Source organism: Pleurodeles waltl, chromosome 8 (genome assembly GCF_031143425.1).
Source record: "Pleurodeles waltl isolate 20211129_DDA chromosome 8, aPleWal1.hap1.20221129, whole genome shotgun sequence".
Classification (NCBI taxonomy): domain Eukaryota; kingdom Metazoa; phylum Chordata; class Amphibia; order Caudata; family Salamandridae; genus Pleurodeles; species Pleurodeles waltl.
In genome coordinates this window covers 669,111,142-669,130,724 of record NC_090447.1, presented here as the reverse complement: position 1 = coordinate 669,130,724, position 19,583 = coordinate 669,111,142, and the positions used below count along the sequence as shown (strand labels likewise).

Below are 19,583 nucleotides of genomic sequence, written 5' to 3'. Positions count from 1 at the left end.
CCCCTGTTGGTACATTGTCTGCATTACCCAATTTTAGTACGGACTCACCCTCTGCTTTAGCTGAGCCTGTTGATATGTTATCAAGGTATATATCCTGGAATATAGCCGGTCTGGAGTCCAGCCAGTGTATTCCTGATTGGAGGGACTTCATAGATCAGGGCGATATAATTGCATTCCAGGAAACATGGGCTATCACACCGATATTTCGGGTGGGGTATCTGAACTTTAGCAAGCCAGCAATTAGAGGCCAGAAAGGGCGTCCTGTTGGAGGTCTTACAATTTGGGTCCGTCAAAGTGCGGGTGTAAGAGTTGAAGAAGTGACAATTGATAGTCCAGACATAATTGCCCTAAAGATAAAGTCCAACCAAGGTACACACATCCTGTTGGTTAACATTTATGTCAGGGGCCTCCAGGGAGGCAGGGTCTCTCCGACCCTCCTCCTGTTGGATGACATTCTATCAGGAACAACGACCGATGGCCACAAGATTGTGATGGGGGATTTTAATACTTGTTTTGAGCCTTTGGGTATTGAGGACGGCCCGCTCACCGAGGATGAGGATCTATCCTGGGGTATTCCCCAACTCGAGATACCTCCGATTGCTAAGCGGTCGAGCTCAGCCACCTATATCAAGGGGCTATGCTTGGATATGGGTCTAAGAGCTGTTAATGGAAGGGTCAAGTCAGATAGGAAGGGCAGGCATACGTTCAACAACGGCAGACACAGTAGTCGTAGCGACTATATTTTGGTCGATGTGAGGCAGTGGTTTGCAGTTGTTGATATGCTAGTTACGGAACGCCCAGAGAGCGATCATGACCCGCTGGTTTTGACCTTAAGGGATTCCAGCTTTCAGAGGTCTGAGGGCAGTGGTCCTAATATAACAGAAAAAGAGGTCATTGTGAGCAATGAAACTCGCAGGGTACGCTGGCCCAAAATAGCTGTGGACGCTGGGGCCCGTAGGGCGATAAGAACCTTAGTGTCTAGTTCTGTGGAGCTTTTAAACAATTGTGGCTCACAGGACGAGATTAACAGCGAACTTATACGTACCCATTCTGACTTGTTTCAGGAACTTAAAAAGTTGTTCATCAAATTTATCCCTAAACAACCTAGGACCAAGAAATACTCATCCACTACCTGGTTTGATAAAGAGTGTAGCAAGTCAAAAAGAGTTCTCTTTGAGGCTATTAAAAACAAAAATCATAGCCAGATTAGATCTTGTAGAAAACTCTTTAATGAGGCAAAACGCAAAGCAAAACAAAAGTGGGACGAGGAACGCTGGCTTATGCTGTCAGAAGCCTGTGGTAAACGCAATATGCAACAGTTTTGGTACCTCATAAAATGGGGTATCTCGCAGGACGCCCACTATAGCCCAGCATCTGTCTCTAATCATCAGTGGGTAAAAAAAATTGAGGATCAGTTTAAGTGTCATACAGTAGAAGTGACTATACCCTACTGTCTTGAGCCCGTCGAGCCGTTAATATTCTCAGTTACTGAAGTTATCAATTGCCTGCAAAACATTCCCAAAGGGAGGGCCCCTGGCCCAGATGGTATTCCAGCTGACATTTTTTTGGAAGACCAGGACCTGTGGGTACCTTATATACTCCACCTGGTGAATGCAGTTGCAGCAGGCGCTAAAATTCCTGACTCATGGTATGGGGCAGAAATCCTTCCTATATACAAGAAAGGCGATCGCTCAGTACCCTCAAATTACCGGCCTATCAGCCTTATTGATGCGATCCAAAAAATCATAGCACGCCTCATTTTAGGGAGGATACAGGAATGGATAACAGACTCAGATATTTTGACTCCGTTGCAGGCGGGTTTTAGACCTCATGTAAGCACCCTTGATCAAGCCTTTCGTTTTGCCCTTTTATATTGGAAAACAGTTTTTTTGGGTAAGGGCAAGTTGTATGCAGCTTTTGTGGATCTAAGATCTGCATTCGACTTGGTCCCTAGGACTAAATTATGGGATTGCATACTGGAACAGGGAATGCCCAGGGCTCTAGTGCGACTCTTAATGAATCTTCATGCATACACTTATGCCCAAGTCCGCTGGGGTAAGCCTGGCGAGGTTACGGACAGGTTCCATGTTTTGAAAGGTGTTAGACAAGGATGTGTCCTGGCTCCCACTTTGTTTTCCCTGTTTATTAACGGGGTTACCAAATATTTTGCAACATATCCCACGGATGCTCCCCAGATAGCGGGAATGAAAGTACCATTGCTCATGTTCGCGGATGATACCTTGTTATTATCAAAGACAAGGCAAGGGCTCCAGCAGGCCCTACTCAGATTTGAGTTATTTTGTGACGAGCATGAGCTAGAAGTAAATGTTTCTAAAACAAAATTTATGGTACTAAGAGGTCGAACACAAACTGTGGCAAGGGTTAAAATGGGTGGTGCTATTCTTGAGCAAACTAATGAATTTACATATCTGGGTGTGCATTTTAGTGATAATTTTAGTTGGAAACCCCAGATTGATATCCAAGCACTTAAACATGTTCAACTAGGCGGTGCCCTTCTTAAGGAATATAAAAGATCATTTACCCGCCCGATGTCCCCACTTATGGAAATCTATGGGTCAAAAATTCTTCCCTCAGTCATGTATGGGGCAGAGCTTTGGGGTTATAGCAATCTGGACCGACTGATGCTGGCCCAAAACAGATTTACAAGAGGGGCGGTTGGTCTTCCGAGGTCATCCCCACGTATCCCGCTCCTTTATGACCTTGGGCTCCAACCGGTGGAAGATCAAGCCAGATTTCGGCCCTTGGCCTTCTGGCGGAGGTTGTGGTCTACCCCAGAGCTGTTATTATATGCGAAAGCATGCCTTGAGGTAAGGGACACCCTAGGATCCGATAAGATTGGTTGGTTTAAGGGTGTTAGAACCACCCTTTGTGCCATGGGTCTAGGTGCCCTTTGGCACAACCCAGACTCAGCTACTTTTCCTTCTAAAAAAGAGCTGAAACATCTATATTGGGAATGGGTGGTAGGCATAAGACACTCATCCCTTATAGGTAGTTCCCTTACAACAACATTTGTATACGTGAAAGATGCCTCTGCAATTGAAAAGTACTGGGATGTTATTACAAAACCTATGGACCGTAAACTATATCACCAAGTTAGAGTGGGCTCAATACCATTAAGGTGTTTAACCTCAACCTGGGGCACTGGAGGCCCAGATAAATGCCCATTGTGTACTGAAATGCGGGAAAATGTGAGCCATTTGTTCTTTGTCTGTCCATTATATGCTGCCCCAAGGAAGAAGTGATTGGTACCCCTATGCAAAAGTCTGGGCACACAATCGGCCGAGACTGCTTGTAGAATCCTTAAAACTGATCTTTCACCTACTATAGTAATAGGGGTGGCCAAATTCCTGGGGTGGGCATGGATAATTCGTTCTGAACTACTAAAACAGCTACATGGTTTAGATAAGTAAATTATCTTGAACTTTAGAACTGAGTTTTTAAAGCAATGTACTTCTTTTTTTTAATATGTTAAAATATTTAACAAATGAAGCATTAGATAGATTTAATACGTTCTTAGTAGCTTTTATGAAATATTGTATTTATTGTTATAATCGTTAGCACTGATAATTTTATAAGTATTATGACGTGTAGCATGTCTTTTATGATGAAATATCGAATAAAGACTTCATTGACTTGACTTGACTTGAGGATACATATGCAGTTCCAACTCTTCACCTATGGCAATGATCCCTGGAAACCACAGAGATTAGATGATACCAGCACCTATTGGAAAGAAACCAACCAAAGTAAAGACGTTCTCAACCAACACAAAATGGCAAAGGAGGTGCCAAAATACAGTCTGTGCCCTTTTTTTGTCTTTCTATTTTTTCTCCTTTGCATTCAGTAGCATTTGATGCAGAGAAGACACCTTGCCTCGTTGCCTTTTAATCTATCAACACACATGCGCGTGTTTTAATTTTTAGCTGTAGCTGTAGATTCACATGCTTTGCACAAGTCTGCCATCTAGTGTTGGGCTGGGAGTGTTACAAGTTGTTTTTCTTCAAAGAAGGTTTTGGAGTCACGAAATCGAAGGACTCCTCCTCTCAGTGATAGTGCAATTGGGCATCGGATCCTTAGTTAGATTGTTTTCCCGCAGGAGGGTGAAGTAAAGAGTGTACAAGTACATATACAGTAACTAAACGAGATGGCCATGCAATCTATATACATATTTACATTATATAGTACTACAACGGCCACAGGCTTCCAGGGAGGTGGGAGGGTGCATGTGAATCTACAGCACTACATGGCACGAACAGATGCCTAGTGGGTAAGTAACATTTTACATTTGATGGCATGTGTAGCTGTAGATACACATGCTTTGCATAGACTGAAAAGCAGTCCCCTCCTAAAAAGAAGCAGTGGTTAGCCTGTAGGAGTTGTAGTAGTTTCAAATAGTGTTCTATGCACTGCCTGTCCAACATTTGCTTGTTGTCGAGATAATACATCCACACGGTAATGTTGAGTAAATGTGTGTAGTGTTGTCCATGTGGCTGCTTTACATATGTCTGCCATTGGTATATTGCCTAAGAATGCCTTTGAAACCACTTTCTTCCTAGGTGAGTGAGCTTTAGGAGTTACTGGGAACTGTCTTTTAGCTTTAAGATAGCAAGTTTGTATACATTTGACTATCCATTGTGCTAATCCATTTATTGAAATGTGATGACCTTTGTGAGGTTGTTGAAAACGTACAAACAGTTGTTTGGTTTTTCTGAAATCTTTAGTTCTGTCTATATAGTACATGAGAGCTCTTTTAACCTCAGGGGTGTGAAAAGCTCTTTCAGCAACTGAATCTGGCTTTGGAAAGAAGACTGGCAATTCCACTCATTGACTGATCTGAAAAGGTAAAACCACTTGGTAGGAATTTGGGGTTTGTCCTAAGAACTATTTTATGTTTGAGAATTTGAAAGAAAGGTTCCTCTAGAATGAAAGCTTGAATTTCACTAACTCTCCTTAAAGAAGTGATTGCTACCGAAAAAAAACAATCTTCCATGATAAAAACTGAATTGGGCAAGAATGCATTGGTTCAAAAAGGAGGCCCCATAAGTCTGGTGAGTACAATATTAAGATTCCACACAGGGGCTGGCGGAGCTGTAGGTGGGATAACTCTTTTAAGACCCTCCATAAGAGCCTTTATAACAGGAATCCTAAAGAGGGAAGTACGTTGTCTCCTTTGGAGGTAAGCAGCTATTGCTGTTAAATGGATTGTAATACAGGAATGTGAAAGATTTGCTTTTCGTAAAATGTAAAAATAGCAAACAATATATTGTACTGATGCTTGAAGTGGTTCAATGTTTTTAGGTTGACAATAGTAGACAAAAAGTTTCCAATTTGTTGCATAACATTGTCTAGTTGTGGGTTTGCGTACTTCTTTTATAATATACCCACACATTCTGATGGAAGTTGTAAGTAGCCAAAATCTTATGACTTCAGGAGCCAAATCGCCAGGTTGAATAAGTTGTGACTTGGATGTGTGATTTGACTTCTCCTTTGAGTCAACAGGTTTGGTTTGTTTGATAGTTTTTGATGTGGTACTACAGACAGGTCTAATAGTGTTGTGTGCCAATGTTGGCGTGCCCATGTAGGAGCTATGAGTATCATGGTGAGTAAAGTTTGTTCCATCTTTTTGATCAGAAATGGAATTAGTGGGAGAGATGGAAAAGCCTAATCAAATATCTCTGACCAATTCATCGATAGAGCATTGCCCTTGGATTGAGGGTGTGGGTACCTGGATACAAAGCTTTGGCATTTTTTTTTTTTTTTTTTTGCAATAAGGTCTATTTCGGGTGTACTCCACATTTGGAAGTATTGTTGAATCACCCGTGGTTGAATCTCCCATTTGTTGTTGCATCCTGTTTAAGAGGTCCGCTCGTTGATTATGTATCCCTGGGATGTACTCTCCTATTAACTGAATATGATTGTGGATTGCCCATTTCCAAAGTGTCTGTCTTAGAAGGGACAATTCAAGATGGATGTCCCCCCTCTGCTTTTGCAGGTAATTCATTGTGGTCATATTGTCTGTCCCTATTAATACTATTTTGTGTGCAATTTGTGTTTGGAAAGCTTTGAGTGCTAGGAATACTGCTAGTAATTCCAAGTGGTTTATGTGATAAGTTTGTTGGATTGAGTCTTATTTCCCCTATATAGTGAGGTTGTTGAGATGAGCTTCCCACACTATCATTGATGCATCTGTTGTGATCATGGTCTGGGCACAGGGTCCTGAAAGGGCCGCCATTTTGATAGGTTGGTGGAGTGCCACCATTGCAGAGAGCGGTGAGTTTGGCAGTCCAATAACACTAGATCCTGAATCTGGCCGTGTGCCTGAGATCACTATGGAGAGAGACATTGTTATGTGGAGCCTGGCACTGGGTACTTTTACTATGCATGAAGCCCTCATCCCTAATAGTTTTATGACCAACTTTACTGTATAAGTGTGGTTGCATTGTAGTTGTGATATGAGATCGTAAAATGCTTGAATCCTGACTGGGTTTGGGGATGTTAATGCTCATTGAGTGTTTAGAATTTATCCTAAATTCAGCTGTAACTGTGATGGTTGCAGGTGAGAGTTTTGGTAATTGATTGTGAAGCCTACCTAGATCATGTATGGTGTCTATGGTATACTGAGTATATTGTTGACAAATATGAAGTGTGCTGGCCTTTACAGTATAAGCCAGTTGTCGAGCTATGGGAAGACATGTATATGTGGTCTCCTGAGGAACGCTGCCACTACCACTAAACATTTGGTGAACACCCTTGGTGCTGTTGTTACCCCAAATGGTAGCACTCTGAACTGGTAGTGCTTTCCTGCTACAACGAATCTTAGATACTTTCGATGTGCTGGACGTATGGGGATGTGGAAATAAGCATCCTTGAGGTCTAATGCTGTCATGTAATCCTGTTTTTGTAATAGGGGAACGACATCCTGTAGAGGTACCGTATGGAAGTGTTCTTACAGTATGTATAGATTTAGGGGCCTGAGATCCAAGACTGGTCTGAGAGTACCATCTTTCTTTGGTATGAGGAAGTATAGTGAGTATACTCCGGATCCTTGTTGGGGTATATGCACTGTTTCTATAGCTGCTTTGAGCAATAGTGACTGTACTTCTTGTTTTAATAGAATGAGATGCTCTTGAGCAAGTTTGTGTGAACGAGGAGGAATGTTTGATGGCATGGAAATTAGTTCTAGGTAATAGCCATGTTGGATAATTGAGAGAACCACCTGATCTGTAGTGATGTTGCACCATTGTGGATAGAATTTTATCAGTCTTCCTCCAACAGGAGATGTGTTGTCTGTGGGGATGGTGAGAAAGCCACAGTTTATTTGATTAAGAGGAACCTCTAGAAGTGGACCGTTTTTCTCTTCCTCTATTGTTGGATCCTCTATAAGAACCTCTAAATGATCCTCTAGTGTAGAATTGTGAGTATTGTTTTTGTTGGGAAGTTGCTGTTTCTGAAGCTGATGTTGTGAAACCCCCTCTAAATGCTGGTCTACGAAAAGTAAGTACCTCTGGTGGGTGTGGTATACAACGCGCCCATGGCTTTAGCTGTCTCAGAATCTTTTTTAAGTTTATCTATGGTTGTGTCCACCTTAGGCCAAATAGATTGTTTGTCAAAGGGCATACTTAACACACTGGTGTTGATTGATCTAGCTGCTGTATCAGCTGCATACATAACAGATTTAATAGCAGTATTAGAGATTGCTTGCTCTTCATTTACTATTTGTTGTCTCCTCTTTTGGTGTTCTGGAGGGAGGTACTGTAATAGTTCTTCAATCTCATCCCAGTGTGCCCTTTCAAATCTAGACAAAAAAGCTTGTGAATTGGCTATCTTCCAATGATTTGCACCTGTGAAGCTAATCTTTTACCTGCTGCATCTATCTTCTTACTCTCTTTATCTGGAGGAGAGGCATCTCCTGTGGACTGACTGTTGGCCCTTTTTCTTGCTGTGCCAACTACAATTGGGTTAGGTGGTAATTGGGTTCTTATAATCCCTGGGTCTGAGGGTACAGGTTTATATTTTGTATCTACTCTAGGAGTGATAATTCTGGCTTTAACAGGTTCCTGGAACACATCAGAAGCATGTCTGAGCATTCCTAGAAGCATTGGAAGACATTTATATTGTTTATGTGTAGACGCTAGTGTGTCAAAGAAGAAATCTTGTTCTATCTGATCTGTATGCATCTGCACATTATGATAGACAGCAGCCCTAGCCACTAATTGATTGTTTGCTGTAGTGTCTTCTGGTGGTGAGGGTCTAGCAGGATATAAGTCCGAATCATTTGGCAGAATGGGATTAGGATCATATGTATCCCATTGATCTTTATCCTACTGGTCATCATTAAAATCATCCCTGTGTGGTGATAATGAGGATGTGTGTAGTCACAACTGCGCTTCATATGTGGGTGGTGGTGTGGGTGGAAGACTGGAGAATGTGGTGGTGAAAGCTGTTTATGTTTTGTAGCCTTTTCCTGCTGTTTATCCATGGAGACCTTTTTTGATGGCGGTACATCCTTTAAAGTGTCTTTAAAAGTCAATTTCCTTTTAAAGGACATTTGAGAGGAGGCAATTATTCTTCCTGTGTCCTTCTGAATGTGTATATTTTGCTGTTTAGCATCCATCACCTCTAAAATAGGTTGTGTGTCCAAGGATTCATGGGTAGAAGTAGTTTGCTTGATACCAGTGTCTTTCGACTCTGAAGGTTTGTGTTTTGTTCGAACTGAAACATTGGCTCTGAAGGTGGTACAGATTGTTTTGGCTCCAAAGATGTGCCTTCTGATTTTCGGCTCGATTCAAGACCGTTGTTGGAGTCTGTTTGGTCGATGCTGAATGCACTTTAGTCTTTAATCTCTGTGCCGAACTCGAAGGTTGGTCATCCGGACTTACTTTTCATATCCGACCATGCCCAAAGGCAGTGGAGGATAGACAACTAGTGCTAGAGTCTTTTTTTAATATTTTTGTGTGGGGCAGTTGAACTCACGTACTGAACTGGAGGTTTGTAGTGGCTATCGTCATCCGAGTGCTGATCGGAGTTGGAGTCTTGGATGGAAAATGTTGCCCCTTGTCGAACTTCTTCCTATGCATGTTCTTCACCGAAGATATCAGGAGTCTTCTGTGGATTTGGATGCCATTTGAGACGATGAGCTCTACAATCCTGTAGAGTCTTCCTAGATCGAAAGGATCAGCAGGCGTCACAGATTTCTTCCTGATGATCTGGAGATAAGCAGCGATTGCACAGAGAATGTTGATCGGTGTATGGGAATTTAGCGTGACACCGAGGACAAAATCGAAACGGAGTTCGTTCCATCAGCCCGACATTGAAGTAGACCCTGAAAGGGACATGCCCTTTAAAGGGCGAGAATTCGCCCCTTACGGTCTACATCGCATCAAGTATAGATGGAAACACGATCAAAACAATACCAACAATATTATAGAAAAGGTAGAATAAGTTGAGGAGTACCAAACCGAGATCCTCCAGAGTGAGAGGAAACACATCCGAACCCGACGGCAGAAACAAAACAATCTAACAAAGAGCTTGATGCCAATGCGCACTATCACCAAGAGGAGGAGTCACTCGATCTCGTGACTTGAAAACCTTCTTAGAAGAAAAACAACTAATCAGTCAGAGCTATATATATATATATACATATATATATATATATATATAAATATAAATTACCCAGGGGCGGTCACCAATAGGTAGTTATAGTTAGGACCACGTTTCCATAGAAAAAACATTTTTTGACTTGACTATATCTTTAGTGCCGTATGACAAATCTTCACAAAAGTTTCTAAAAAAAAAGTGCCCCTATGATTCTTGTTGCACACAGAAAACATTTCGAGGTAATCCGTCAAGGGAGGGCTGAGAAAAATGGGGGGTCAAAAAAGATGTGTTTCCCATGTTAATTCCCATAGGACCTTTAGACACTACTACAGCCCAAACCACTGGATGGAATTATACCACATTTGGCAGAAAGCTAGCTTTCGGTACGCAGATTATGATTTTGCTGATTTGGTGTCGATCCTTTCAGTAATTTATGAGAAATTAAAGAAAATCCGAATTTGTATATCTGGGCTTGCAAATAATTAGAAAATATTTGTGAAATATCACATATACGCTCGTGAAAAGAGACGCTGTAATTGGGTTACCGAAACCTCACTAGAAACTTGCGGCCGCCATTTAATTTCAATGGACAGTCCCGGGGGGGTGGGGGGCCCAGGGAATCCTAACTGAAAGTGGCATAAGGGGTAAGAATGAATGCATCCTGACCCCAGGGGTGTGATATAGGTGTGTTTTAGGGGCAAAATATGGGTTTAAAATAATTTTGTGACACCATGTGCGATTTTCACGATTTATTCACGAATGTGAAACAAAGGACAGAAAAGCCACACACTCATTCATAAACTGATTCTTTCACTCATACATGCACTCAGAGACTCGTGCACCCACTCAGACTCATACACCCATTTTCAGACGCACTCAAACACTCACGCATCCACTCACAGACCCAGTGACAGAGACAGGCCAGGTGGCCCACCTGCACTGCCCACGCCAAAGGATGTGCGCTGGGTTGGGTAGTTATGAGGGCTTAGTGGCAAGGCCTGGCTGCTGGCCAGGCCTTGCGACCGGGCGTGCGCAGCGGGGTTGTAATAACATACAGTAATTACAATTACTTTATGTTAAAAAACCATAGAACTTCACTGTAAAAGCCAAAGGTTACAGGGATGTAATAGTTAGGTTCTGACTTTACTCGTACAAAACCACAGAAAATCAGCAGTTAGAGTTAGAGTTCTTTCAAGTAACTGTAACTCGCGCCCTAAGGTAACTATTACTCGCGCCCCCACCAAGCAGTTTTTCTTCAATAATTTGACTGCCAATTTTTTTATTGATATTTTTATTGACGTTATGGAACTTATCATTAGGGCTATAATATCTGTGCATGCAAAGGGCGTGAGTTATAGTTACCATTGAGCACGAGTTATAGTTACTTGAAATAACTCTAACTGCAGAATTTCTTTGGTTTTGTATGAGTAAATTCATAACCTAATTATAATGTCCCTGCAACCTTTGTTTTTTTCAGTGAAAATTATATATATATATATATATGTGTGTGTACACCCACACATACATACACAACCTATTGGCAATCAACAGTAGGTAGTTATAGTTAAAAAACTTTTTTTACTTGTCTATATCTTTGATGCTGTTTGACAAATCCTCACGTAATTTTCCCAAAAAATGTGCTCCAGAGAATCTTGTTGTACCTGAGACGTTTTGGGGTGATCCATCAAGCGGGGGCCAAGAAAAAAAGGGGGAAGGAGTAAAAAAAAAAAAAAGTGTGTTTCCCGTTAGAGTTCGCATAGGGATTTTGAACACTACTACAGCCCAAACAGCTGGATGAAATTACACCAAATTTGGCAGAAAGGTACCCTTTGGTCCACCAAGAAGCCTTTCAGTTGTTTGGCATAAATTCACTAAGGAGTTTTTCAGATATTAAAAGAAAAATAAATCATAGATATCTAGAGGTGCAAAGGATTCATAAATACTAACAAGCTTGTGCAGAGAACTGCACAGCTCTCATTACCTGCCAACACTTCAACCAGAGAGTGTTGGCAGCCATCTTGGGACTTGGTTTCAGCCAAGTCCCAGAAAAAAAGTTAAAAAATAGGAATGGGGGCCAGGGTAGGGGCCACCCTTACCCCTTAAGGTTGGTGCTGGAGTCCCAGAGGGATCCCACCAGGGCTAAAAAAAACCACTTTTTTTTTATTTTTTTAAGTTTGCAGCAAATTCACAGCAAAAAAAAACAAGAAAAAAACAAGTGCAGGCTCCCAAAGTTGAACGAATAAAACCTCCCATAACGAGGTTTCCCTGTGCAGTAGTTCCCAGTGACATGTGTTACAGCTTGGGGCCTAAGTGGGGCCACAATGACAGCAAATGGGCAGGCTCCATCTGCCATTAAATCCTCTTTTCTGTAAAGCCAGGTGAGCCCCCCCCCCCCCCCTTTGTGTGGCCACAGATACTATTGTCAGTAAGTGCCCTCCTATCAGGGTAAGTGGCTGCCCCCTGGGGGCAGGCGGAGGGGCCTTCCAGCCTCTAGCTCCCTTTGTCCCCAAACAGCCTGGGGGTGTGGTGTGAAGAGCCAATAATGGGGTTGTGGAAGCGGCTTCTAGGGTCTTATGTGCGACCCATCTGCTGACAACGACCCTGAGCCTGGGTCGGATGGGAGATCCGTGGGGGCAGCGGGGGCCACGGAATGAGGATTCCCCAAAACATCCAATGTGCACATTAGACAGTCGGCGAGCATTTTCCGCTCTCTGTGAATTTCAGGCGCCGTTGCCAATCCATTGACAATGAATTTCACTCCCCCCCTCAACACACTTTCTTTTCTTTTTTGTTTTCTCTCTCTCTCTCTCTCTCTCTGTCTCTCTCTCATATGTCCTCTCCTTCTGGCTCTTTCTTTAACTTTTAATAACTGCATAATTTTCTTCCTTGGTCACTCTTACCATCGCCTCCTTTTTCTTTCTCCTTTCTGTCTTTGTATCTCTTCCCCTTCCTTTCTCTTTTTTTGTATCTTATTCCCTCCACTTCCCTTCATATTCCACTCTCTCTATTTCACTTTCTTGCCTCCCTCTGCTCACACACTCTATTTTGATCTTTATATTTGTCTTTTTTCCCTCAGGCTCATTCTAATTTTTTGGTATGTTTCTCTTTCTCCTCCCCTTTATATTTTAAGCTCTCTAATTCTGTTGTATTTAACTATGTCTACTTGGCTATTTCTTCCCTCTCGGTTTCACACTCTCTCTCCTTTTACCTTGAGCTCTATGGTAGTTTTACTTTCCTTGTTCTTTGTCTCCGATTCTTTTTGTGTCTTGCTCATGTTCTCTCTCTCTCTCTCTTTCTACCGCTCTTTTTCTCTCTCTGCCCTTCTCTTTTTAACCCTGGCTCCTTTCTTTGCTCTCCATCTAAGCTTTTCTCTTTCAGTATTTTACACCGTGTCTCATTGCAACATCTTTTCCCACGGGTACAGCACCAGGCAGCACGTGCCTCCCTGAACTCGAGGACATCTTGTGACCATCCCTTTATCTCATATTTGAGTTCAACATGCTTACACCAGGTTTCCTGTGAATATCATACATTTCCAAATTTCCCTTAAATTAGATGGCATCAGCCTTGATACTGTACTGAACTGCATTGAAATAGCATTTTTGTTGCGCTTACTACCCCCGATGACGTGCTGAAGCGCTGCATTTCGTGTTAAATAAATACTAATCAGTTTCAGTCACGGTGTGATAATGATATTTTAATGGCAGCCAGGGTATGAAAGAGTGTATGCCATGTCTCCATTTGTGACAAACACCGACCTTGGGGTCCAGGTTTATCAACACAGTGAGCACAGGTGTGTGTGTGAGGGGGGAGCACACCTATTCTAGCTTTGTGGCTGAGATGCCCATCTCATATTGTCAAGTACAACATTAAACCATAGGAAAAAAGTACAAGATGGCACAGCTGCCACGTGCCCTTACGTCATGTGTGCTCCCTGCATGCACTGATTCATTAATTGCCACATTGATCTCTCGAAAAGTATTTCAGAGTCAAAATATGGCATAGTGGTCAAATGTCTAGCTTTGTAATATAGATTTGCCCACATTATAATGCCAGGGCGAAAAGAAAAAAAAAAAAAAAAAAAAAAAAATGTTGCCTTAAACTTTGCAACACATTAGCGACAAAAAAAAGAAAAAAAAACAAGTGTGGGCTCTTGCACTTGTTTTACTAAAGCTCCAGGTCCGGGAGCATGCTAAAATAAAGGAAAGGGGCAAACAGGGCCCTCCTCCTAGAGCATTTTTATGCCCTGGGGGCCACCACCTCCCCAGAGTTTAATAATCTTATAAGGGCAGTCCTGCTTGCCCCCCACCCCCCCACAGCCCTGAGGACTGCCACCCCCAGGGGGCCAAAGAAATTATGAGTGCGGTGGACCTTTAGCAGCTTCCTCGATGCAACAGCAATGACGGCTCCTGGAAGAGGCGGGGAGCTGGCTGGGACTTAGGGGGCCTTCAGGCTACCCCCTGTGGTCCCCAACATTCTGACTGGGTGCCCGTGGGGGCACCCAGGTGACATGGCTGGGTCCCAGAGGATGGGGTCCCTGGGGACGAGATCAGCCTGGAGAGGGGTTCCGCGCAACTCCCCTCTCCCCAAAAAATTAAATGTTTAGGCCTGGCCCCAAGGGATGGGGGTCCCCAGGGCCGAGATTGGCTGGGGAGGGACGCCATGCGGCCTTCCTCCCCAAAAAAAGAAAATGTTAAGGCTGGGCCCAGGCGGATGGGGTCCCTGATGTCAAGATCGGCCCTCCACCAAACTGGCCATTCACCCACAGAGGTAGCACTTACTAACTAACCAGTAGAAAGTGCTCCCTCTTACACCCACTCACATAGACCCTCTCACACCCAGGCACTCTCCCAGCCACTCACACCCAGAGACACCCTCTCACTCATTCTCACACCCAGACAGATGGGCACATTTGCCAACTTCCACCGCACATGGCCAAAGGCCGTGATTACATCACTGATGACATCACAAATTACATTAATGACTACACCATCCAGAGAACCACTCATAAACTCACTAATACCCTCATACAAACTCTTGTATATCCACACATACACAACTACTCACATACTTATTCAGACCCATAAAACTGACACACACTCACTCTCCCATACAGTCACTGACACAGCCACTCACTTATGCATACAGCCACTCATACACCCACCCCATACAAACTCTTGTACATCCACACACACAACTACTCACATACTCATTCAGACCCATAAAACTGACGCACACCCACTCACGCTCCCAGTCTACACAGTCACTGACTTATGCATACAGCTACTCATACACCCACTCACTCACCTACTCATACACCCACTCACTCACCCATACAGTCACTGACTCACCCACTCAGTGATCAATATAGTAAGTAACACACCCAGTCACTCACCCATACAAGCACTCATATAACCACTCACTCGTACAGCCACTCACACACAAACTCAACTAATCCAGCCACTCACACAGACACTTGCTCACTATACAGCTACTTATACATCCACTCACTCTCCCATACAGCAACTGACTCAACCACTCACTCACCCATAGACCCACTCACACATCCATACAACCACTTACACTCAGTGAATGATGTCCTCAGTGATGTCACTGACGATGTCATGAGTGAGGTAATATGTGAGGTCATAAGCAGTGCATTATGGGGGCGCAAGTTATAGTTAACTCAGATAACCATAAATGCTGAATTTCTATGGTTTTGGTCATGTGAAATGTGAGCCTAACTATACCATCCCCGTAACTTTTGATTTTTAAGTACATTTCTGAGTTTTTTTTTTAATCCTATTTCCTAACTATAACGTCCCTGTAACCTTTGTTTTTTTTTCAGTGAATACACACACACACATATATATATATTTCAGAGGGAGATACACAGGTCTCAAGGGATAAAGTGGGAAGCGTTTTAATGTTTTGGTGTTTATTTTGGGTGTGTGGGTTTTTATTTTTGGGTTGGGGTATTTGGATTATGGATGGTGATTTTTATGTTTGGGACTTGTTTCAAATAATTTAAGTATACAATTTTCTTTGAGGAATGTGATGTAAGGGTTTTTGGGGGACAAGAAAGGGAACGTTCTAACTCTTGGGTATTCATCTAAGGAGTGTGGGTATTTATTGTTGAGGTGTAGGTGGATATATGTTAGCATTGGTAGTTTTGGTCCTGGCCCTTTCTGCATGGTTATGCCCCAGTTTTTTCTCTTCTTCCTCCTATTTTGGCTGACCTGTTTGTGTTGATTTTAGGACTCTGGGCACTTTAGCACTGCAGACCAGTGCTAAGGTTCTCTGTCTAAATTGTATTGATGATTGGTTTATCCATGATGGGCATACCTGATTTACTAGTAAGTCCCTAGTATAGTGCACCATCTGTGCCCAGGGCCTGTAATTCAAATGCTACTAGAAGGCCTGCAGCACTCATTGTGCTACCCACATGAGTAGCCCTGTAAACATGTCTCAGACCTGCCACTGCAGTGTCTATGTGGGCAGTTTTAATCTGCCATTTCAACCTGGCAAGTGCACTCACTTGCTAGGCCCAAATCTTCCCTTTTACTACATGTAAGTCACCCCTAGGGTAAGCCCATTGCAGCCTCACTGGCAGGGCGCAGTGTACCTAAAAGGTGGGAAATGCACTGGTGTTTACTTGTCCTGGTGGTGAAATACTGCTAAAATCTGTTTTCACTATTGCAAGGACTGTCTCTTATAGGGTAACATGGGTATTGCCATGAAATATCTCTTAAGTGTAATGTCCCACTGGGGGCAGAGTTTAGGGTCTCTGAACTCACAATTTAAAGATACATCTTTTAGTGACGTTGGTTTTTAAATTGTAAGTTTAAAAATGCCACTTTTAGAAAGTGGACAGTTTCTTGCTTAACCATTCTATGCCTCTGCCTCTCTGTGGAATACATGTCTGGGTCAGGATGACAGGCTGTTTGTGAATTCGCTCTAGACAGTCACAAATGGAGCTGAGGTGTGCCCTGTATATCCTGATGGGTCTTCTGAGCTAGAGTGGTGGTAGGAGCGGACACTTGCACCTAAATAGGGATGTGCCTGTCCTTACACAAAGCAGTTTCCAACCTCATGGAGTATGTCTGGGGCCAGGGCAGGAAAGGCAGGGTCTTCTGCACTACAAAAACTTATTTTTTAAGTTTGCCTACTTCAAAGACAGAAATGAGTATAAGTACTAGACCACTGACACCCCAAAGTTAGAACACTTCTTGACTGAGGACATTCTGCCAGGATGTAGAGCTGGATGCTGTAGGAGGGACTGCCACTCTGCCCGTCGCTTTGTTGTGATGGCCTGCTGCTTGCTGCTTCTGTGCTGGAAGTGAAAGGACTGGACTTTGCTTTATATATCCTGCTTCCAAAGGTCCTCCAGGGGCTTGGACTGAGCTTGCCTCCTGTTAAGAAGTCTCAGGGACATCAACGACTTCACCTGCCAGTGGCTGGACTTGCCAAGGTGTGCCACATCCAGTTCCTGGGCCCTTGGGAGTGAGTTCTGGTGTAACAAGGAGGAAACTAATGCATCAACGTCCAGAGCGACCTCAGGACCGGCACCATCCTCTGACTCCGTGCCACTGCCTGCACCAGAGCTGTGTTCCTCACTGAGTGCACTGACTGCAACCTCCACCGCAGGTCCAATGCCACCACAGCATCTCCGAAGTCCTGCCACAGGGTGAGTCCGGAGTGCTGTGGCACCATCTGTGACACCCGCCTCTGCCACAGCACCTGTGGCCATGTGGTGTAATTCAACACCATGCATCTTGACCTGCTGGATTGATCGACCCCGCCGGGTCATAAGGAATCAATGTCTTGCCATCAATGCCATAAGGAACAGAAAACTCACCCCCCCTGCCTAGCAATAAGGAACCAACGCCTCACCTCCCGGGTAGCAGTAAGGATCCGACGCTGCACCAGCACGTTTCACCTCCCCGACTCCATGCGACGTCTTTCTTTCCTCATCGTTTTCCAAGGTACTGTACCTAGGGTCCATGCAACTCTGTTACCGGCGTGCACTCCGTTGCAAGTGGCGCCTGACTGTTGGGAGCAACTCTGTCAAGACGCCGTGATAGCCCCAGTTAGAGCTATTGTGTTTCTAAGCACTTTACTAAGATTTCATATTTGAAAAAATCTTATCTTTACTTGTGTATGTTGGATTTTTGGTCTTGTTTTATTCAGATAAATATTGGCTATTTTTCTAAACTGGCGTGGAGTACCTTTGTGGTGTTTTCACTGTGTACTTGTACAAACACTTTACACATTGCCTCTGGGATAAGCCTGACTACACGTGCCAAGCTACCAAGGGGGTGAGCAGGGCTTATCTTATTTGTGTGGCTCCCTTACCCTGGCTAGAGCAAGCGTCCCTACTTGATCTGGGTGCAAATCTCTGCCAACTAGAGACCCCATTTCTAACAGGTAGCATTTATAAATGATTATTGTTACCAATATTTTGATTTTGGCATGTTTCCTTTCAGGAGCTCGATGCAATAGTTTCCAGGGACAAGGGTAGGAAGTGCTTTAATTTTGGGGGCATTTATTCTTGGGGTACTGTGATTTATTTTTGGGGTGCAGGAGTATTCAAGCAATATTCTTTTTTTTAAACTATGTTTGATAGTCAAGTGTATCTTTCACAATTTTTATAAAAAATAATATAGAATTAATTTAATTAAACAAACATTTTATTATAACATTTGAAATTATTTAAAAATATGTACATGATTTTAGAAAAATATTCATTATTTAAAAATGTCTGTAAATTAAACCAATGTTTAATCACATAGAAAATATACACATAATACTTTCATATATTACAATAAAAAAAAAATGTAAAACATCAAAAAAAACAATTCCTGTGCTTTTCGACTCATTTCTATGGGGGAAATTGCCTTGTTTTATCTTTACAGTGGCAGTTATTTTATAGTAGCACTGTAAGAGACATTACATTTTTAAGGGTACAAAAGATAAGGCAGTTGCTTTTCTATGTTCAAAGTGTAGCTTGCTGTCAGACGTGTAGACCCTGCTAATAATGCTTTGGGGATTTATTCCAAACAGTCTAGAAAAAGTGAGAAAAAAATCTCAGAATGTGCCTCAGGATAAGGTTTGCTAATAATCAAGACCACTGCTACTTCGAATTAAATTATTATTTTCCTGGAAGTTTTATTAATTGTTTTTTCTTTTGTGACCGATAAAAATTCAGTGAATGTAACAGAATACTTTTCTGGCAACAAAGAATAAATATGAGGCATTGTGTCTTAAGTGTAAATCTGGTTGAATCAAATAGGTGTATTTTCATTGACCTATCGATCATCCAGATTTCACTATTTTCTAGTGCCACAGTGTTAGGTAGAGTGATAAATATTAGCAATCATTTCAGAGAATTGAGGTTACCACAGAGAAGGAAATGTTTATGGTTGAAGGTTTACGTCAATCCGGGTGGAATGTTAATATCAATAAATGTTTAACTTGTGTTGCTTGCACATTTGTTGCCTATCCTTTGCTACTAATCATATTTTTCAAATTTGGTATGGTGGGCTTCTCTCCGGCAACATCCATGGGGATATTTCCTGCAGTCTCCCTTAGCAATGAACCATAGGGCTCATTGGACGCAGTTCCTAAAGCTTTAATACACTAGTACGCTGCACATTTTCTTTTACTTCCAACTCTGTTGCACATGCTATGATCTGTTGTTTTTTCAATGAAATCCCTCAGAGTAACCGCTCTGCCCTTGCACTGAACTGAGAAGTAGTCCTCACATCTCCAATAAGCCCTTGGTTCAGTGTCTCTCTCTTTACAGTAATGGTAGCTCTTACACCTCAGTAACTGATTGTCCCAGAGTATGTAAATTACTTTGGGCATGTTCTTGTCCGTCATCTTTATCTGTATTAAACAAAGAAATAATTTGTATAATGTTGTGTTACACACATTATTAATTTGACCTGTATTTTTACTAACGC

The 19,583-nt window shown here is 42.7% G+C and overlaps 1 protein-coding gene across 9 annotated transcripts in view; it reads right to left on the bottom strand.

Annotated features, from left to right (window-relative positions):
* The window catches only part of RIOX2 (ribosomal oxygenase 2), a 1,008,555-nt gene that overhangs the window by 479,519 nt on the left and 509,453 nt on the right, over window positions 1–19,583 (bottom strand). The gene's annotated exons all lie outside the window — the stretch shown is intronic.